Genomic DNA, 23,390 nt, shown 5'->3' with positions numbered 1-23,390 from the left:
TTTGAGACATTACGCCATGATAAAGTGTTCAATACTAATCCATGTGTCAGCCTGGCTCAGTTGATAGTCCCTTAACACTCTCTAAGTGTAATGTAAGGCCCACATTCAGTCTTTGAGCTTGTAACCTAGACTGACACTTTAGTGCAGTATTGGCGAGTGTTGCATTGTTGGAGGTGTTATTCTTCAGATGAGATGTTAAACCAAGGTTGTGACTTGGGTGAACTTTAAAAATCCCATGGTACTAGTCCAAAAGAGAAAGGAGATTTTCCTGGCCAACATTCCTCCAGATTTGTTTTAAAGGAATTGGTCATTCATTTCATGACTTTGTGCAAATTGGCTATCACATTGGCCCACAAGCACAGTCACTAAACTTTACGGTAAAATCTGTGAAGTACTTTGAGACATTACAGCATGATAAAGTGTTACATCAAAAGCAAGGAATATTATATTTCTAACCTTAGGTGTCAAACGTTGACTTGTTTCCTTTCCTGGCACTGACATCCCTCAGCTTATTGAGAAAATTATTCAATTAATGTCAACCTGAACAACAACCACCTTGGGATGGATCCTAATTGTTTTCTAAATTGGTTAAAAATATTTTCCTCATTACTTTCTTTGTTTCCTCTTCTTAAATCCTATAATAATAATAATAATAATCCTTACAGTTGAGCTGAGGCATGGGTAGAGAAGTGCGATGTGAGCAGAATTTTTATTTGCAAAACACACAGCAAATGTGATGGTGGACAGATATTATTTTGAAATGCAAAACTATATGATGTGTGTGTTACAAGAATCAGTGAAGAGGGGATGGCAGAGCTAAGATTTTGCATCAATCACACCACGATGTAACAGCTTGCCCAGCAATGCGTGCATGAAGAATAGGCGAGAAGATTAAGCATTACCCAATGGAGTCTAACACATCAGAGACCCTGACTGAACTGAAATGCTGCACACCTTTCTGGAGACTACACTGATAAATACAGTATCTATTACACATGTTCCAGCGCACTTCTAAGCCAGCTGTTTCCAGATCAGATAAAGTGACAGACATGGTAGTGGTTACGCTGGCTCTCACTGTTCCACAATCAGTGTCTAGAATGTGGGTTATGTTTCAGGTCAGCTGGCACACAGGAGTCCAGGCGTACCCATATCAAAAATAGCAGATCCACTACAAATCTGGACTCCAGCTTTTTTTTAAAAAAGAACCAAAAATACGATGCAAAGAATGTTCCTAACCCCTCCGAATGCCACTGGGCACCCCAGCCTGCCAAATTTGCATGGTCTATCGGTTTCACAAAGACACATCTGCTGTTGTTAAAATGAACAGCTGGTCTTTCCCCATTCTTGATGGCAGCTACACTGCAGCTGTGATTAGGCGGCCTTAAAGTGGAGGATCTGCTCCATGCAAGGATTGAACGCAGCAATTTTCAGTGTACTCCAGATCTCCAGGCATACTTGCAGGCGCAGCAAATCAAACCAGCAGTAAATAGATTCACCAAGGAATATGAATGGTAATTCTTCATGAGGAAATGGTCTGTGTTTATGTTTCTCACCTTCTGCGTTGTATTTGTTTGATGAGCCAATGTGACAAATGCCCAAACCAAACTACTGATAATTCAACTTGTGTATGGTTGTTGTTTGGTTTGGAGGGCATGCTCTCTCTCCAGAGGGATATACCCTGACTACCTAATTGCATAGAATTGCATAGACTGTACAGCATTAAAACAAGCATACATCAGGACTTGAACTCACATAGTCAAAGATGACAGTCCAGTGCTGGGGTGTGTTGTATTGTCATCCTTCAGGTGAGATGTTAAACTGAAGTCCCATATGCCTGTTCAGGGGGACGTTAAAGATCCCAATTCACTATTTGAAAACAGAAGGGAGTTTCTCCTGATGTTCTGGCCAACAATCCCCCAAATAAAAAAAAATTGGTCACTCATTCCTTCGCTGTTTGTGGGACACTGATGTGTGCAAACTGGCTGCTGCGTTCGCCCACAAAATATACAATAACTGCACTTTACAGTATATTCTGTGAAGCGCTTTGAGATGTCTCGATGACATGACAAGCCAACACCTACAACAAAATTACATTTGTATAGTGCTTTTCATGTTGGAAAGACATCCCAAAGAACTGGACAGTCAGAGTTTTGGACTCGAGCTGGGGGTCGGAATCGGGGAAGTTGGAGGGCATGGGGGGGAAGCAGAGTGATCAAAAGCACGGTTGAAGAGGAGGGTCTTGAGATGGGTCTTGAAGGAGGCAAGTGAGGGGGCGATGTGGAGGGACTGCGGGATGAAGTTCCAGAGGGTGGGGGCAGAGCGGCAGATGGCCTGTCCGCCAATAGTGGGGCGAGCGAGGTGGGGGACTTGAAACAGGCCGGAGCCCGCTGAGTGACGGGAGCGAGCAGGATGGTAGCGGGTTAGGAGGTCGCCGAGGTAGGGCGGAGCAAGACCATGGAGGGCTTTGAAGATCAGGATCTTGAACTATATCCTCTGTGTGATGGGAACCCAGTGGAGTCGGGCGAGGATGGGGGTGATAGGGTCATGGAGCCTGGTGAGGGAGAGGAATGGGCTGCAGAGTTCTGGATGATCTGCAGCCTATAGAGGGAGGATATCAAAGGCACTGTATCAAATGCAAGAATTATTATTATTATGTACAAGAAAATTGAATTGGTTTGACATACAAAGAAGTACCCACTTGGATTTCTTAATTAAGATATTCTGTTACAAAATACCAGAAAAATAATCCCTATTGTCCATGTTATGAGGGCTACAGAAACTTTTAGGTTTCATAACGTTGATATATTATAGACTCTACAATGTAGAGCATCAGTCTTGCCTGAGAATTCTGCCAAACACAAGCCAGGTTACCAAAGCAAACTTGGCTTTCACAACTGGGGTTTGTTTCCTGAGAGCATCCAAAGGGCATTGACCTTTGCCCCACAACTTTCTGAGGACCCTTCAAACAGAAACAAAGCAGTGCTTATGGAGTGTAAGATGTTCTAGTCTGTGGCTGAAAGTAACTGACTGTGCTGTGGAACTGCCTCATCTCAAACTAAAAATCATTTGCACTTTACAGTCACTGGCCTTTGTCAGTGAGGGCTGGAAGCTCATCTATGGCTGTCAGCTCAACTGATATGGGAAGCTTTTAAGTGTTGCTTTTACCTAAAGCCACACCACCATTAAGAATTCCTTTCCTCATTTTATTGCTGCAAACACACATGCACACACAAATGGAGGAAGCCAATTTGTATCATCTGCAAAATGGCTAATTGTGATTTCCATAGGCACCGTGTGAAGTAATCCAGAGAGCAAAATAACCCATTGGCTTTTCACTCCTTGGCCTTTGATAAGGTCTCTGCTGACAGTCTCAAAGGTGGCAGCCTGGTTGTGATCTGGTGACCAAATCCCAAGTGTGCTTGCCTCACAGCCTATTGAATGAGTCAGCCAACAATGGCTCTAATCGTCCCAGCTCCCCAGATCAACCTGCAGCCCAAGTGCTTTAAAGTACTGTAATAAGATGGGGGGGCTTCAGCAATCAAGCTGTTTCCACTGAGGATGTTGAATCAGTTCTCTTAAGAGGTCAGGCTCAGCACTTTCTCCAAATCAAATCCTCTTGCCAAAATCATCGGTAAACTTATTTTTAAAAAATGAAGAGAGAAGAATAAACAAAAAGCAAAGAACGTCATTGTTCATTCTTGCTTTTTGCTCTTTAAAATGGTTTGGATGGTGACATTTCACTTTTAATCCTTAGACATTTCTCTTTTAACCCAAGGATTCCTGGACGCTGCTCCCCCTGAAGGGAGTTATATAAATGAAAGTTGTTGTTGTTGTAGGCTGCCAACAGGTCCACAGAAATTTCCATTTTCCTGGGCTAGATGGAAAGGAAGAGGACGCAGGACAGACTGTCTCAATCCTATTTATCAACAGTGCCTACCTAGTACCTAATTGAAGTGTTAATTGGCTCATTCGGATATATGTACTAAATATTATTCATTGATTCCTTATTCGATAGTTCTTAGGCCTTACCTTTAACATCATCACATGAGGTCTTCTGAGTATTGTGTAATTTCAAACATTAATGGTGAAGTTCTTAAAACTATTGCACATGAGTATAAAACCTGAATTATGCATGATTTTACAACAGTACTTGCAAGAATGTTAGCTTTATTGCCTAGAAAGCAAAATGAAAGGTTGTTTTCTAAGTGGAGACATAAAGGATTGACTTAGTTGCATCCTAGGTGTGAGCAGGTCAATCTTTGGTACATTTTTACATGTGAAAATCAGGACAAGGGCTCCTCAACACATAAACCCAAGTAATTTGCTCAGATGGTTAATAGTACCACTAAAACAGTGAGATACTATAACCAAAATTATTTTAATATTAGCAGTAATTACATTGACAGTAGAGGTGAAAATGATAAAATTAATACTGTATTATGCCTTGGCCCATTGAGTGTTATTTATCATTGGCTATTAGCTCCTTATAACAAAACTAAAATCCAACTGGAACACAAAGATTAAATCACAATGAAAATGTATTCCCACTGTAATAAGGTATTATACAGTCATGCAATCTACTAAAAATATTTCATTCCCATAAGGGCTCACGGTAGTTTTTCTTACCCATACCTGTTATAAATTACGAGGTTATTATATTCAATGCAAGTCAAGCTCATATGAGAATACTTATCAACAGACCAATGTTCTAACAAGTTCTAGACTGTATAGCAATATTTCCACTAGTTACAGAAGTCTCTTGAGTCTGCTACATACGGGAAGTTTCATTTTACTATCTGAAACCACGACCTTCAACTGAAGTGGCATGAGCAGCAGACTGTTCATATTTATGAATGCTATTTTTATTTTTATATAGCTTTGGGGCATCCTCCCGAAGTGAAAGGCGCTCTGTAAATGTAATTTTATTGTTGTTGTTTTGTAGCTTAATATTCATCATTCTTCATGAGGTTAAAGCAAAACCGATCATATTTGGGCCTGAGACCACTGTGCAAAGTTAATTTGCTCTGTTAGCAGATTTTCAAGATGTGGATCAATTTCCTCTGGAGATAAATGGGACCCAGTTCACATGTGCTCTCATAAGTCCAGCATCACTTCTGGTATTTACAAGGGAAGGGAAGGAGTTGTCACATGCAGCACTAGCCACTGTGCAATTGGCACAGCTCTTTAACCAATATTTTTTCCTTGTCCTGAAAACAAGAGGTTCTGGGACCTCTTTTGTTTAACTTTTTTATAAATGATCTGGAACTAGGAGTCGCAAGCACAGTGGCTACGTTTGCAGATGACACCAAGCTAATGAAGGTGGTAGATTGTGAAGCTGAACAAGATAGGTTACATGAGGATTTGAATATGCTTGGGAATTAGGCAGATCAGTGGCAGATGAAATTCAACATGGAGAAATATAAAGTACTGCACATGGGGACAAAAAATCCTGGAAGGGACTATTATTTGAAATGGAAGAAAACTTATATGTATGGAAAATGAAAAGGACCTGGGTGTCTTGATTGACAATAAATTGAAGCTCTCCCAACAATGCTCTGTGGCAGTGAGTAAAGCAAACCAGATGTTGGGATGTATCAAAAGATCAATAGCAAAACAAAATAATGGGGTAATCTTGACACTCTATAAATCATTGGTGAGACCATGCTTAGAATACTGTGTACAGTTCTGGTTGCCACAGTACAAAACGGATATTGGAGAAATCGAGAAGATAAAGAGGAGGGCAACCAAAATGATTGAAGGAATGGAAGGACTGGACTATGAGGAGCAACTAAGTAAATTGGGCATGTTCACACTGGAAAAGAGAAGATTGAGAGGCAACATGATTGCTGTCTTTAAGATTCTAAAGGTGCAAGACAATATAGATCATGACAGACTGTTTCAACTTGTGCAGAATAATAAAACCAAAGGATTGAAGCCTGGATTGAAGGGGAGCAAATGCAGAACAAATCTACGCAGACACTATTTCAGTGAGCGAATAGTGATCCTGTGGAACATTATTATTATAATAATATTATTATTATTACCTGTGGATCAGGCTCCCTAAGGAGATGGTTGAAGCAGTAAGTGTTGATTCTTTCAAATACAGATTAGATAGTTTTCTTTTAAGAAATAACATCATGGGATATAGTACATAGGTAATTTGGGACATATGCGCATGCGACTACCAGGAAGGTGGAAGGCGACCTAGACGCAGCTTGGTCTTTTTTCGTCTAGCATTTCTTATGAAAAGCTGCAAATACATCATTCTAGACATTCTTCCTCCTTTTTGAAATCAAAACTAACCACACCTACTCTAAGTCAATCTGTTCAACTTCTTATCTCCCTCAGCCTTTCCTTCCTCCTACAACCTTCAAGTTTTTAAAACTCAAAACTTGGCATTAAGAAATCTCTTTGAGGCCTTAATGGTGCCCTGAACTATGAGTCTTGGTGAGTCTTGGCTCTTTACTTCCATAGGAACAAAGGATTGAACTTGACTGGGAAAGATTATTGCTAAAAATTTGCTCAGTTGTAAGATTATAAAGGTAATTCAAATAAAAATCCTAAAATATAACTGAAGTGGATTTCAAACAACACAAAAATAAAATTATAAATGCAATTATATAAGAAAATAAGTTCTGCCTTTGTCAGAAAGGATAAAGCAAATTTTAAATATTAGCCTGATGCTTACTCAATATTATGGAAAACACAAAAAACCTTACAAAAAATAACCTTACAGCCCTCTGACCTCAACATTGATTATAACCACTTCAGACCTTAAACATAGCTCCCATCTTTTCTCAGACTCTGGGTTTTAGACGCATCTTTTCTTTCTATAATCTCCCACTATTGCCTTATTTTGTCTTGCACCATTAACATCTCTGATCTCGTCATCTTCTGTCCTCCACCTAAATGGTTCCTTTGTCTTTCTTTGCCCGCCCCCTTCTCTGCTTGTTCTTATAATCTGCTCACTTCCAACATCGCCCAGTTCTGACTAAAGGTCATAAATCTGAAATGTTAACTCATTTTCCTCGCTCCATAGAGGCTGCCTGACCTGCATTGTGTTCCCAGGGACTTCTGGTTTTATTTCAGATTTCTAGCATCTGCAGTATTTTTTTTACAGAAAATACAATTGAAGAGTAGGTTACACAGTTTCTTGCACTTGTTAGAATTTCATAATTCACTTATAATTTTGAGCTTATCATCTAGGTTGACACTCAAAAGCAGTGCCGGGGGAGGGCTGCATTGTGGAAGGTGCCAGCTGCTGTATTTGGCTACACAGTCACTACACTTTTTAGTAGAATCTTGTGAAGTGCTTTGTGATGTCTTAAATATGTGAATTATTATTATGTTTATTATAATTATTATTTTATTATAATTATTATTATTAAAGATTATTATTTTGAGTTCTGATGAAGGGTCATGGACCCAAAACGTTGACTCACTTTCCTTTCTCCATAGATGCTGTCTGACCTGCTGAGTGTTCCCAGGGACTTCTGTTTTTGTTTATTATTATTATTATTATTTTATAGTATTTGGATTCTTCTTAGTCACTACACATGATGGTAATTACTGGTGAAGCACTCTGAGACACTTTGATAAGAAGCTATATGTTCTTTCTTTCTTAATGTTTTCATTTGTTGCATTCTTGTCTGCAGATGCAAATTTATTGTGTTGGGGGCAACATTCTTTCCATGACACACCTTGATGTAATGAAAGCAGTATCACTCAATAAAAAAATGTTTTGACCTCTGCCCAGTATTATAGGGTTTCATGGAAAACAAATTGCTTGGTATGGACTGTTACATTTTCAATAGATCCTGTTTGTTCTGCAATACAGTAGTGATTCATTTCTCTTATATTAATTTACTCAGCTGCTTTGCTTGTCAAAGGCTGTATGTTTAGTCTTCCACCGAGCGTGTACATGTACACAAGAACCTACAATCATTTACTGTCAAATCTGAACAAAGTTTGATAATGCTACAAGCAAACAATGAGTCAATGCATTTTCCTAATTTACTGCCAGAGCCCAAACTAACCACCAATTGCCAGAAATGGATAAGAAGAACACTTTGGTCTCTCAGTTTGGCACCAAATAGAAGTATAATATCCACGGAATAACAGCTGTAACACTGCTGCAGTGTTCATCTTTATGTTTAAGACACATGTTGTCTTCCTGTGTTTGTGTTATTCATTCCAGTTTCAGTAACAGCAAACAAACTTTGGTTACCGCATGTATAGCTGAGTGAAGCCACTGATCTGGTCTCAGTGGTTTCTGTGTGTTTCCTTATGTCTTGTATACAGCACAGGTAACTTTCCAATTTAATTAATGAATACCTCCCAAACTGCTGATTTTGTTTCAGTCAACTAGGAGTCTAACACAAGTGGAACCACCATTATGCTTAAGAGTATCCAAACCAGGCTGAGAGTTCCACATATGCATGCCACCTACGCATGAAAATTTCCCTGTGTCTGGAATGGAATGTGCACTCCCTCCCTGGAGGGAATCTCTTGCTTAACTACTTCTGAAAAGCATGACATGGAGGTTGGCAAGAGCCAAAGCTTGGGGTCCCCAGAGTGTGCATTGGTGTACTGGCGGACTAAAACTGCATAACTTGCCGTTTAAGAGCAGTGTATAACAAACTTCCCACTGCTTGGTCAGCTATAACCAATCCATTGAAGTTTTGGATTGCTGGAGTCGAGTGGGAAGAACCCATATCCCCAGCCCCAACTAAGCCCAGCTGACGAGCCAGGCTGGCTGGTATATCATTAGCAGTGTTTTAGATTAATGCTGACTATCAAAACAACAGAGTCATGACAAACATAGGGGAATGTAGGTGGTTCATCTACAATGTTTAAATTTGTTAACAACAACGCCAACTTGCACTTATATAGCGCCCTCCACGCAAGGTAGCGTCTGAGTGCATTCAGAACACTGCCTGAGTCCGAGCCGGGGGTGGGGGGAGGTGCCCATAGGCATGGTCGAAGAGGAAGGTCTTCAGGCAGCACTTGAAAAAGGGGGGAGGGGGAGGCAAGGCAGAGGGATTGAGGGAGCGTAGGGAGTTAAGAAACTACAGTTAATGGGTACTTGAGTAGGTACAATAAGATATCCTTATCATCAGGCTCATAACATGTCAGTTTTCCTATATATAACCACTACCACCAACAACAAACAGATATTTATACTGTGCCCTTCATGCATGATAGCGTCTTGGAACTCTGCACAGAAACGTAATTGTCAGCGCCCAGATCCTATTGATAATGAAATCTAAAGCCATTCTTCTGGAAAGGAGCAATCTGCACACGTTCTTGAATATGGGCTTATTCACTGTTGTAATTGAAATTTTCTCACCACCTGTTGCACTGTCCTGGAATTAGGTCAGGATTTGTTTACTCTTGCTGTTTGCTAAATACCAGAATTTGATATGATTTGAAAACCACTATATTGAATAAGAACAGAACTGATATATCATTACAAGAGAGCGGTACCATGTAGTCAGGCTCTGTGTACCCACTTTGTTTAGCTGCAAAGAAATCGCAGCAGAGACTGCGTTATAAAGACAGATGTCTCCCAACTGGTCTGTAAAAAGACCAACTATGCAGCAATTAATGCCAGCTAGCGGAAACGCTTGGTGAGAAACATCCTGCCTGATCTCAGTGGAACACATCTGCTTCACTTCTGGTTGGATGAAACATCTGCCTCATGGGATTACAGAGGAGGTATTATCCTTTCTACAAATGTGAAACCTGAAAGTACAAAACAATCCAATATAATCTTTCAGACAGATTATTAATACCTGAGGGCATAATTTATACACTGGTATGATAAACATTTTAACAGTGTAATAGTTGCTGCTGTACCTCACATTTTTCGTCTAATCACTTCAGGTTGACAACCTTTCACTTTGTGGTGATGGTCTCCTTAATATTCTATTGTTGTCAAAAAACACTAGTATTATTTTGTCTGCATCAAGGACATAATGCACTCACTAGTCAATACACTGCTCACAAAGCTAATTCAACATACCATAGACAAAATAGACAATGTGTTCCATTGTAAAAAGTTATGCTAGTATTTAACTCAAAGTTAAACTCACAGTTGGTCAGATTTAACAATAATAAAGCAATAATTGTTGTGCTTGATATAGCACTCTTCACTTTGGGATGACGTCTCAAAGCGCTTAATAGGATGTAAGGCAAAGTGTAATAATGTGTTAAAGTGCTTCGCTGTATTTACTGTAAAGTTTGGTTAGCACATATTTGTAGGTGAAAACGGCAGCCAAGTTTGTGTACAGCAATATCCCAGAAATAGTTATGAAGTGAATAACCAATTTTATCCAGGGGATTATTGATTGAGACACTGGGTCCTGAAACACTCCCTTCTCCTTTTGAATGGTGTCATGGGATCTTTATGTCACTGGAGTTGTAGATCGCTAGCAGCATATATGACACAGAAAAACTGCTTCTGTATGTAAAGTGTAAAGTGTGGGTCCCCTGGGAACCGCTGGTACATCTCAAAAACTCAAAAACTCAATTCTGAGATAACTGTGGGTTGGAGCAGAATCTTTCTGTCACTGTGACATACACAAGGATCACTCAGTTTGGTGTGGATACCCTTCTAATAATAATAATAATCCTTGCATTTGATATAGCGCTTGTCACGTCTTCTAGACTTCTCAAAGCTCTTCACAGAATAAAGTGAAGTGACCGTATATTTGTGGGCAAAAAGCGGCAGCCAATTGGGCACAGCAGTGTCCCACAAACAGTTGTGGATTGAAAATGACCAATTTTATTATTGTTTTATTTTTGGAGGGATTATTATTAGGCTCTGTGTGGAGTAAGGAAACTTGCCCAAGGTTTCGTCCTGCCTGGAATTGAACCCAGATGTCTCGCTTACAAGGCGAGTGCTCTAACCACTGAGCTACAGGACTCTTTAAGCATTCTGATAGGTTTCAGCATGTATCAGATATCCGTCTTTAATATGAAAGTACTATCAACAATGCTGACAAACATTAGGTGGCATACTGAGAACATTTCATCGTATTTCAGCATAGACCTCCAAGGCCAACATAGGTTTAACCGGGAGTACACCAACTGTAACACAATAACTGCTTGGAGGTGCAGGCACCTGGGCTTCTGTGTGGTGCCTGCCACCCCACTTACAAACCCACCCACTCGCAAACCCCCCTCCCCCCACTCTAAACATTAATCAACCTTGGACCAGCCATATGGCAGACACCTCACGTGCTCTGGTCTACATGGAGCCCAGAAGAGGGAACATCAATCTTATTGAGTGCAAGGATGAACAAAATCTCCAGCCACAGTGATAGGGAGAAATGATAGCGTGACAATCGGTAAGTCCTATGGACCTTGTTGGAAAACGAGAGCGGGTTGAGACCATATAAAATGGATAATAAAAAAAATAATAATCTTTGCATTTGATGCAGCACATTGTCGAGATGTCTCAAAGCGCTTCACAGAATATACTGTAAAGTGTAGTGATTGTATATTTTGTGGGCGAAAATGAATATGGTTTGGACCTGAAAGTTGAGTCTAATGGCACTGGTGGCTCTACTATTTGGCAGTTCATTACATGAAGTTTGTAAATAAATCCACCTGAGTTTTTCCGACTGTTATTCAAATCATGTATAGACCTCAAGCAAAACTAGAACTGGAATATGGTATGCAGTAGTTACCTATCATAAAAAAATTGAAAGATTGGAGAGTGTTAGAGAAGACCAATGGATGATTCCAGAATTTAAAACTATGTTATGCAAGGTTCACAGAGTCAAACTTGTTCTCGTTAGAAACAAGATTTTTTGACATGAACATGATCTTGGCTTTCTTGTGATGAGAGGCACAGATAGAAGATGGAAGCAGGCTCTTTGATTGTGACCATGAGAGCAGAACTAGTTTTGAAATTGAGATGCCTCAAGCAAATCCAAAGATTAGAAGATTTCCTCCTTCCCCACAACCTAGCAGAGGAGCAGATATGCTGAAGAGCTCCCAACAATAGCAGTGATGCTGTGTTGATGAACAACTTCAAATAAGTACTGTTCTCAGGTGTGCTTGAGAACAGTTTTGGGGAGTATAGGAATAGGTGCAAACTAAAATGAAAGAATACTCAGAAGCGTACCATTCTATCTTTGTTGGTGGGGCTTGGTTGCTGGAAAGTTTGTAAAGATAAAATACCAGATTTCAATAATGTAATAATAATCCTTGCATTTGATGCAGCACTTTTCATGTGTTCTAAGCGTCTCAAGGCGCTTCAAAGAATATACTGGAAAGTGAATTGATTGTACATTTCCGGGCAAAATGGGGGAGCCAATTGCTCACAGCAGTGTCCCACAAACAGTCGTGGATTGAGGATGTCCACAATAATGATGTGGAATGGAGAAATACTTTTTGTGGTTGTAGAAGAGGCAAGCTTAACATGCCAAATGGCTGCTTCTCTATGGCTCTCTTATATATTTTCTTTAAATTGTACACTTTGTCCTCATGGCTAATGATACGATCAGAACAACAAGCTACAGTTATATAGATACTTTTATGTAAAAGAATATCTCAAAGCATTTTATCAACTTCCCAATTATGTTCCACTTTTGTAACTTCAAGCCAGGCAGCTAGAAATCTCTATGAGATAGACGAGACACCAGCATCATTTTCAACTATTTAAAGACAGACCCTTGAGATTAAACATAAATAATAAAAAGAGCTATTGGAGCTTCTAGCTACATCTGTTCTATCGTAATACGATTAATTTTAAGTTTAATTTCAAGAGCATGTTGCTGCTAACTAAATACTAGTAAGTTGTAAGTATAGCATGTAGTTGGTGTCAAATGTTTAATGATTATTCAGCTATGAGTCACATTTAATCAATAAAACTATCGTCTAAAGTATTGGTATTTGCACTTCCTCATATAAGGCCAACATCAAGCCCAGTGCTGAGCATATCTACCTAGTTTACAATTGCCATTACAAATTTATTTTCCACATTATTGTGACAAGATTCATTGTTGATTTCACCATCTTACAAATGGAAGTGTAATGTTCTTTCAAACATTTTTGCTACTGGCTATATGAGCTGTGATATGTAGGTCAGTGATTTACAGGACCAGCATTTTCAAGTAGAGATTTTTCTTTAACTTTGAGGTTATTACTGCTCAAAGATAACAGTTTGGATTATTGTTTTTTTCTTTGGTTCTTCTCATTAGAGGGGATGAAAGTGTAGTTTGTCACAAAATTTTAATGTATTCTGCCTGTTTCCTTTGATTGTATCAATGATGTCTCCTCAAGATATAAGCTTTCATTTGGGATACACTGCTGGAGTTTATCCTTTAATGATCAGTGAAACTGGTGTGTGATATTCTATGTATTAAAGGAATTTCAACCCAATTCCCTTTTATAAAATCAAACAGTTAACTCAGTCAGAGAGAATTATGTATTTTGTTCATCTGTCTCAGGCCAAATTTATTCATGTATGGTCTTCCTTTCTGTGAATGAGGAACTGACAGGTTGAGCTAGTCCTAATGTTCTTAGATCTGGACTTCATGGAGCTGGAGTTATTTGTCCCCTGCATTTCATTGTACAGGAACCCTGCCTCACTAGCGATTCCTACCTCATCCCTCTTACTATTACAGTTGGACCATTTTCCTCTGACTTTTATCATCTCACAGGTTTGATGTCCTGTGACATTCATTTTCTCTGAATAATAATCATCACTTTCTCTGAGTGACAATCATCAATCGTCTGGCCCAAATAATCCCAAGTCATATCCAAGACTTCCTCTGATGCAAATGCCAAATCTTGTTGTCCTTGTCCCGACTTCCTCTGACAACATCATGATTGAATAGCTCTTGGCTTACTGCTAGGGTCGTGTCACATTATTTTATTCCACTGAAAACTGGAATAAGCTTTTATCTATATTTTTGGATAGGGTTTTCTGTTCCCATTCTGTAACCATTGCTGAAAAAAATCCCTGCATTTGATATAGCATCTTTCCCTTCGGGAAGTTATCTTAAAGTGCTTCATGGGATTTACTATAATGTGTAGTGACCGTGCATTTTGTAGGTGAACATGACAGCCAATTTGCACTCAGTAATGTTCCACAAACAGCATGAAGCGAATGACCAATTTTATCTGGAAGATTATTGACTAGGTTTGCACTAGCGTCATGGGAACTGTAATGTCCTGAACAAGCAGAGGGGCCCTCGGTTTAACCTCTTATCCAAGGGATGACATTCCCAACAATGTAGAGCACCCCCAGCACTGTGTTGGAATGTCAGCCTAGACCAAGTGATTATCAGTCCATCACAGCTAAGATCGGTGCTTCCTCTCAGTCAGCTGACTATAACTGGTCACGAACACAGAGAAGAGAGTCAGAAAAGAACATCAAATAGACTGGAGATCAAACGTAGGACCTTCCGAGGTTCTGTGGCTCGGCTTCACTCTAGCAAATAGCTTTACCAATTGGGACACTGCAGGAGCAGTAAATATTCTTGGTTGACATGCAGCACATATGGGATGGGGTTTGCGGTTTTGGTAATCTGTTCAATGTGATGATTGTCACTCAGAGAAAATTAATGTCAATTTACAAATTAATTTCTTATTGTATGACAGCTGTAGCTCACGATAATTATCACATCAAACTCATTACCGACCCCTGTAAATTTCACCCAATGGGCTTGAACTGCCAAAGCCTTACAAAATTTGAGCGAATTTCCCAGATTTGAATCCTAGACTCTCTTGACTAGTAAAATTTCCTTGAACACCACATCACATTGTCCCCTAATTTTCTGGTCTGAAAACAAGGCACGTTTCAGGAATAACACAAGCAGATATACCCTAACCATTCATAGGAGGAAATGAGTCGAACACAAGGTTTTACAGTGAGCTCCTGCGTGATTTTATTTTTAAAAATTGAAATTTTGGTTCTATAATGCAGACCATCCCCTCCATTATCTTTAACAGAACATAGCAGCAACATGGAAAATATAACTAAGGCCTACAGTATTAGATGCTGGGTAAAATGTATCAGCTTAGTGACCTGTGACATAAATCACTATGTTCATAAACAGTCAGAATCCTACTGGTTGTAAATACTGTACACCCTTCTCACAACCTGTTTACTTATAGTAGTCTCTCTATACTGTATTTAACTCAGCCTGACCCCAATCATAAACTGTCTTTTATTTAATTTGGCCTGAACATTTCATTAAAAAATGTAATAATAATAATTCTTACATTGAATATTACTAATAATAATAATTATCCTTGCATTTGATATAGCATTTTTCACATCTTCTAGACATCTCAAAGCGCTTCACAGAATATGCTGTAAAGTGAATTGACTGTATATTTGTGGGCGAAACGCAGCAGCCAATTTTGTACAGCAATTCACTTTGGGAGGATGTCTCAAGACATTTCAGAGGAAGATATGCTGTAAAGTGCAGTAACTGTGAGTCCCAGTGGGTGAATGCTACAACCAAAGGAGCGCACGTCCAGCACTGCATTAGAGTGTCAGCTTAAACTTAAATGAGTTCCAAGTCCCAAAGTCCAAAAGCTCCATTTACTGGTGCAATATGAAGTAGTCCTGGAACTGGTGTAATAAACATCTCACAGGGTTACAGGCTTTGCAACAGGCCACACTAATGATAGATATCTCACCATTTTAAAGGACTGTAATTTTTTTATGAAAGTCATATCTGCATTTATCTTTAGAAAATGATGGTCAATATATAATTTTTCAGCTCTCCAGCAATACAATCAGGATAGCTGATGTGTGACACCATTTATTTTGCATGAATTATAATTCACATCTATCATTTTAGATGTTGTAAGGTCATTGCATGTTTTGAAAAATGGTGCAGCACTCAGCTTCCTGGGATGCTAAATGTTTTAATAGAAATATAAAATAACCTATCAAGACCTTTAACAATTTGACAGTTTTGTACAAATATCCAGAATGAGCAGACTTACCATAGGAAGTTATTTTTTGGTCCTGTTGGATGCTTCATAGAAAAGGTTTTAAAAAAATGTTTATTTACTGCAGAGATATTCACTGGATTGCCTATAAATCCTGAAAGCTTTTTATTTCCACAATTGGTTCATGCCAAAGGGGAATGTGTAAAAATCCACAAAGACGGAATAAAGCACGCAGTTACCCAGATAACTGTGACTAAATAGAAAATAATGGATTGTGGCAGGAGTGACAAAGCTGAATAGCTACAAAGAAATCAAATTCTGCGTAACAAACAGAGCATATATAAATCAGAGCATACATAAATCATGGTCTTAGACTTAATATAATAAATATACCTTATAATTCAAAAACAGTCCTCCCTCCAACAGTGAGAATCATTCATAAAGATTAGGATTGAAAAAATGCTCTTCAGGAAAGTGAAATGAAAGTCGCTTTCATTGCTAGTATTTCGTTGCCAGAAAAATAATAATAATAATTCTTGCATTTGATCACGTCATTGAGACATCTCAAAGCACTTCACAGAATATACTGTGAAGTGACTATGTATTTTGGCATACACCATGTCAAACAGCATGTCCCATGCAGGCAACCCATGTCTGTCAACCCATCTCACCAGGTCTAGGCTCCAAGACAATCTCAGCTCCTAGCCAAGTTCTCAGAAGTTGGCTTATTGTACATGGAACTCTCTGATGGAGATGCATTTGACATCCAGGTCATTTTTCTAATGTGAGGTGGCGTATAAGGTACCATTTCTCGATAAGTATTTTTGTGACCTAATAAGGCAACAAAATAGTCATTGTGAGCTGCTTTCAACCTGCAGCTCAAGATGAAATGTAGATATAGAGCTGGTCAGGCTGGTAAGAGGGGTTACAGGAAATTGTAATGTGATGTTATGGGAGATTTCAATTTCCCAGAAAGTGATCAGTCTGGGTTCAGCTAGCAGGGAGAAGTGAATTTACAAGGAGTTTCATAGAGGTAATCATTGACTGCTCCTAGAAACAACATATGAAGCAGAATACAAGTGCAGATGCTCCTTTAGATTTACTAAAGTATTTAGGAGTTCACTAGAATTGATCAAAACCTAGAAATGACAACTTACACTTCAGTGAATGCTGTAAAATGTTACCATTCATATTACTTTGACTGTGACCAGGTCAGAGTGAGGAGAAGTACACCTTTCTAAATGATAACCAGCTTTGCCCTTTCATACAGACTGGATAATGTACACCAATATGCATTCTATTAGCAAATAATCAACCTTTCCGCCTGCAGCTTTTTGGAATTTTCCATTTGATTGACAGCAACCAGCAGATAATCAGCATTGCAACAACAACTTGCATTTATACAGACCCTTTCATGTAGGGCAAGGGTCCCTAACCAATCGATCAACGCTAGGTGGCATCTCGCACATGCTCGACAACAACAACACCTTGCATTTATATAGCGCCCTTCAAGCCGGACTGTGTCTTGGAGTGCTTAATAAAACCGAGAGGCAGGAGCGATATTTACTGCAGTTTAAAATTTAAAGCTTATATTTTTATTTTGAGATGCATAAAATATTTTCTGCATCTGGCTTCGTTTCCAATTTGATTCAATAACTGTGCAGTTCTATGACTGTTGGTGACTATAGTTGGTGACTCCTGATGTAGCGTAACGTCTCAAAGTGTTTTACAGAGGCGGTGCTGGACATTATGCTTGAGACCCAGTTTGTGTCACAAGACACTTTTTCTGGCATCGAAGCACCAGCAAAGAATTACAAAGAATGTACAGCTTAGAAACAGGCCACTCAGCCCAACCAGTTTGAAAGATTGTGATTAGATATGGGTCCAAATCCCCGACTGTCCAGCACCTTGGGGAGTCCTCCAATCTATGCCAATGTTTATACTCCATATGAATCTCCACCCATTCCTTACTTGCTCGAATACCCGCTATTCTCTGCCCTCCACCTGATCTCTGATCCCAACCCACGCGCCCACACTCCCCCGGGTCCTAATCCCTGACCACTCAGTACCTTGAGACGTGAAAGGCTCTTTACAAATGTAATTTTATATTGTATTGTATCTCCCTCTCCCTCATGTGAAGGTCTAGCTTGCTCTTGAATGCACCTGAAATGATTCAACCACTCCTTCAGGCAGTGAGTTCCACAATCTCATTACCCTCTGGGTGAAGTAGCTTCTCCTAAATTCTCTTTTAGATCCCAAAGTTGTTATCTTACCCTCCAGTCACTTCTTCTTACCTGAAGAGAGCTTTTTCAACTCTATTCTGTAAAGAGATAGAAGCTGTGGTTGAAGCAAATAGGACCAAAGATAAACTTAATGCATATATGAGGGAGAAGAGAATAGAGTTGTACAGGTGAAGGGAATAGGAGGAATGTGGGCTTGTGTGGAGTATAAACCGTGGCATGGATTAGTTGGACCGAATGTCATATCGCTCTATGTAACTCTGTAACCACGGAGGGACAGTGAGGAGGACGTAAGAGTTGACTGTAGCCACGGTCAAATATGTACGTTTTCAGGAGGCTTTTAAAGACAAATTGCCAAGGTGAGGCAGAGGGATTTAGAGAGAGAATTTCAGAGAATAGGGAGATAGCAGTTAAACGCTCAACCGCTGATGATGGAGTGGGGCGTGGGCAAGCAATGTGCAGCAAGGCGGAGCGGAGTTGCAAACTAAACATTCCAACATGCTAGTAAAAATAAACTTAACAAGATTCAAAGAAATGACTTCACTGTTTCCTGGGATTTTTTTCTTTTTAAAAATGAGGCAAGAGAAAAAATATATGCACTGTCAGACACAGCCCTGCTGTTGATATGCGACATCTCAACAACTAGTGAAAGTTCTTGCAGTTCAAAGAATATTTCTCTCAGAAGAATATTTGAACTGCCTGCTAGAAGGAGTGGTGATCAATCTGCCAGATTTACTTACAGACACAAAGACATAAAAACGTTTTATAAGCCTGAAAGGTATTTAGCAAATTTACTACACATGCAGTAAGTTACAAAACTAAACTTTCTATTCACAACAATTTGCCTATTGGTGAGGTGATGCCTCATTCAATGGGCTAATCATGTCTTGGCTTAAACACTTTAAAGGGAAACCGTTAATGGGTTTAACTACCACTCTAGACTAACTGTGACAACATCTGGAGTGAATTAAGAGTATTCTAATGCCAAGGCCCTACATATTATTTCTACTGCGTAACATCAGTTTTGTTTAACTATTTATCCTTCAAACGCCATATTCAGGCTCTCACTCCCTCTGTGTTTCCTCACCTCTTCAACATCACCCACCTCCGCCACTACCTCTCTCCTGCCCCCCACCCCCATGATGCTAAGACCCTCTTGCGTTTATCATTTCCAGGCATAATGACTCCACCTTTTCCCATCCCACTCTGGCTCCCCATTTCAGACTATCAATCAGTCCTGTGAAGTGCTATGAGATGTCCTCCTGATGTGAAGGGTGCTATATAAATTAAATTGTTGTTGTTGATTCTGCTGCTCATTTAGTGCCACTTGTCAAATGGTTTGAAATTTGACATGAAGGAGAGAATAAGTTCCACAATCAGTATTCGTGGAATGTTTGCTAAAATTTTAGTTTGAGTATTCAAGGTGCTTATATTTTTCTTTTATGATAGTTCAGGTAATTTACAGTTGGCATTTAAAGGTCAACTTTAAAAGATTAATTGATGAATGACATTTTTAAGTTAATTGTTCACCCAAGTCTTTTAACTGTAAAATGTATGGGTCTGAAATCTGTTGAGACTATTAAACAAGTACATTTGTTAAAGTCTTCCTTATTGCTGTGCTGTGGTATATTTTCACCCAACAATGAAAATGAAATCTTGCAGTACTCTCATACAATACAATACAAAATACATTTGTATAGCGCCTTTCACATCAGATGGACATCTCAAGGTGCTGGACAGTTAAACATTTGGACCCATATCTAATCACAATCTTTCAGTGCATCAAATAATTCTTCTGTACCTCCCCTAGCATTCGTCTCGCTTTTCACTTTTTTGAACTTCTCATCATGCTTGATGCTAAAATAAGATACATGTGCAGCAAAATGTATGATTCCCTAAGGAAAATGTGCAATGGTCGACTTCTTCTGAAAGGTCAGTTTCCTGATGGACTAGAAATCACATGATGGCAATGTCACAAATCCGTGTTTCTGGATAAAGTTATCTCACAGCTTGAATCAGTAGAACAGCGGAGCGCAGACTTGATAACTGTTGAAATGTGTTTAGGTTTGAGATTCTCCATTTTCATATAAACGTAGACACACAGACCACTTTGATTTTTGAAGAATGTTAATTTACTGAATGGAGAAAGGCAGTACAGGTACAGAAAAATATATAAATCTAATTTCTTCACCCTACCAGCCAGCCAGACTAAGTCCATATCACCACAGTCATCGCCTTTCCCTTACTCTTTCCACCTGTGATGCCATCAACTGGCTCCAAATCCTTCACAGGCAGCATCAGAGGGGTTCAGGTCACAATTATGGAAATCCCTATTGAGATGAGAACTCTAGCATCAGATGTAATAAGCTAATGATGCACAGTATTTCCAGGATAGGAGCATGGGGGGAAGCAAAGAGATCTGAAGATTCAGATCGAAAAATCTCTAAAAGTAAAAGTAAAAGTAGCTTTTAAAGGTAGATAATAATAATAATAATAATCCTTGCATTTAATATAGCGCTTTTCACGTCGGGAGGACGTCCCAAAACGCTTCACAGAACACACTGTAAAGTGAATTGACTGTATATTTGTGGGCGAACGCGGCAGCCAATTTCGCACAGCAATGTCCCACAAACAGTCGTAGATTGAAAATGACCAATTTATCATTGGTTTTGGTTTTGGACGGATTATTATTATTATTATTAGATATTAGTATAAAAAGCTCAATTGAGTATTGGGCTTTAAATACAGAGGGGTAGTATATAAAAGTGAGGAGGTGATGTTGAATACATACAAAACTTTGGTTAGACCATATTTGAAGTATGGTGTTCATTTCTAGTCTCCGCACTATATAGGATATAGCAGCAATGGAAAGAGTGCAGCATAGGTTCACAAAGATGATACCAGGGCTGGTAGATTATTACTGTTATCAGGATAGATTGAATAAGTTAAGTCTTTTGTCACTAGAAAAGAGATATTTAAGGATTTAAGGGAGGGTTGTGGGGGGAATCCGATAGAAATGTTTAAAATTATTACAGGGTTCAATAAGGTTAACATAAATAGGCTGTTTTCATTGGTTGGGGAGTCTGTAACCGGGGACAAAATATAAGATAGTGACTATGGGATCTTAAACAGAATTTAGGAGGAAGTACTTTACACAGAGAGTAGTGGGAATGTGCCAAAAGTGGTGGTTGAATCAGATATGTAGATGCATTGAAGAGGAAGAAATGAGGGAGAGCTGAATAGAAGGGTATGGGAGGAGTAAGGAATGGGTGAAGAACTTGTGTGGAGTGTAGACATCAGCATGGACTGCTTGGGCTGAGTGGCATGTTTCCATACTCTAAATTCTTTCTAAATCTTTAAATAAATCATGACCGATTGCATTTATTTTGGTCAGCCAGGTGTCTGATATATACGGAAGCCCATCATTATGTTTAAGAGTATCCAAACCAAGCTAAGATTTCCAACCATCCCACCTGCACTTGAAATCTCAGAGATAAATTGTTGGAACGCAATGCACACTCTCTCCCTGGAGGGATGTATCCCGCTTACCTAATTCCAGAAAGCATTAGGCGCAGGTTGGCAAGACCCAAGGCTTGGGGCCCCCAGAGTGTGTGTTGGGGTACTGCTGGAGTCTAACCAGCTCAAACCGCATAGCTTGCCATTGATATTGCTGTCTGGCAAGCTTTCTTGCTACTTGATCAGCTAGGACCACTCTAGGGCTTTGGCTTGCAGGGGTAACAGGAGCTGAGTAGGATGATTCCTTGCTCCAGTGACTGGTCTGCCCTTCCAAGTCTTGCCGATGAGCCAGGCTGGCTGTGCTGGCATCAGCAGTGAATGGACTGAGGTGGTTACATTGCTACATTAATCAAATCTGTTAACATGTTCTTGAGCTATTCGGCTCCATCCCTAGGTTTAGCAAATCTGCTGTTGTGCTGTTATTAATAGATGGAACGAGTTGACATTTAAATTTTTAATTTTCTAACATCATTTTATATATAGGTTAGAATTTATTTATAAGTGAACACACAGCAAAATAAAGTTTAATTTGAAGAAAAAAGCAAAGTAGGCCAAAACACAAATTTGCTAGCGAGTATTATAATCCCATCAAGAGAGATGACAAGAGAGGTTCAAAAAATCACAAGATTGGTCTGGAGGAAGAAGGCTCTTCAGCCCATGCAATCTCACCCCTCCAGAATACCCACCCTTCCGTCCCCCATCGAGGCATCAAGCTGCTTTTTATCAGAATTAATACCACCACCTTTTTCCTGGCAACCTGTTCCAGTCATTGATTTCTCTCTGAATAATGAAAAACTTCCTGGAATCTGTCCTGCCTTTACATCTGGAGATCTAAACTCAACTGATAGCAAAGGAAGCCCTTTGGCCTATTTGATTTATCCTTCTAGAATACCAATGCTACCTGTTAGCCTTTCACAACTCTAAACTCGGTAGAAACCTGGGTTCGATTCCCGGGCAGGGCGAAATGTTGGGCAAGTTTCCTTACTCTAAACGCCTCTCTATTTACCTAGCAGTGAGTAGGAACCGGTTGTCAGTCGATTGCTGGATCGCTTTTCTGGGGTAATAATCGCTTCAAAAAAATAATAATAATAACTTGGTCACTTCAATCCACAACTGTTTGTGGAAAACTGCTGTGTGTAATTAGCTGCCGTGTTTCGCCCACAAAATACACAGTCAATTCACTTTACAGTACATTCTGTGAAGCACTTTGAGACATCTCGAAGACATGATAAAGCGCTATATCAAATGCAAGGATTATTATTAAACCTATGTCCTCGTTTTCTCCTGTTTTGAGGCATCGTAAAGTTGAGATTTGGGTTTACTTTTTCAATCTCATTTAAAATTTTATACATCTCTATGAGATCCCCTCGAGTCATCTTCTGTCAAGACTGAAGAGCCCCAGCTTGTATAATTGTTGTTCATAAGCTAGGCCAATGGAAAAGTGCAGAAACATTTGCCCAAAATTGTGGGGGAATTTGAACATTTTGCAGAAAATTGAGGAGAAACTAGACAAATTTTGTAGAGAATCGTGGGGTTTCGGTTAGTTCTATTAATGTACATTTCACTGCTAACCTACATTTTTTCACTTTATTGATAAAAACTAAACATGAGAAAATAACACATATTAGATTGTTGCGTAAAAATTATTAATATCTTCTTTAACAAAAACTGAGTGGTCCATTTGGGGTGGGGGGAAGGTAGGGGGTGGGCACA

At 39.4% G+C, this 23,390-nt stretch overlaps 1 protein-coding gene and 1 non-coding gene across 2 annotated transcripts in view; both read right to left on the bottom strand.

Annotated features, from left to right (window-relative positions):
- The window catches only part of LOC103185802 (exostosin-1), a 378,349-nt gene that overhangs the window by 108,214 nt on the left and 246,745 nt on the right, over window positions 1–23,390 (bottom strand).
- On the bottom strand, window positions 10,857–10,928 carry trnat-ugu. The gene has a single exon. It is a non-coding gene; the product is annotated as a tRNA-Thr (tRNA).

This window comes from Callorhinchus milii, unplaced genomic scaffold, assembly GCF_018977255.1.
Source record: "Callorhinchus milii isolate IMCB2004 unplaced genomic scaffold, IMCB_Cmil_1.0 Scaffold3, whole genome shotgun sequence".
In the NCBI taxonomy this organism is placed as follows: domain Eukaryota; kingdom Metazoa; phylum Chordata; class Chondrichthyes; order Chimaeriformes; family Callorhinchidae; genus Callorhinchus; species Callorhinchus milii.
This window is presented reverse-complemented; position numbering and strand designations above follow the sequence as displayed.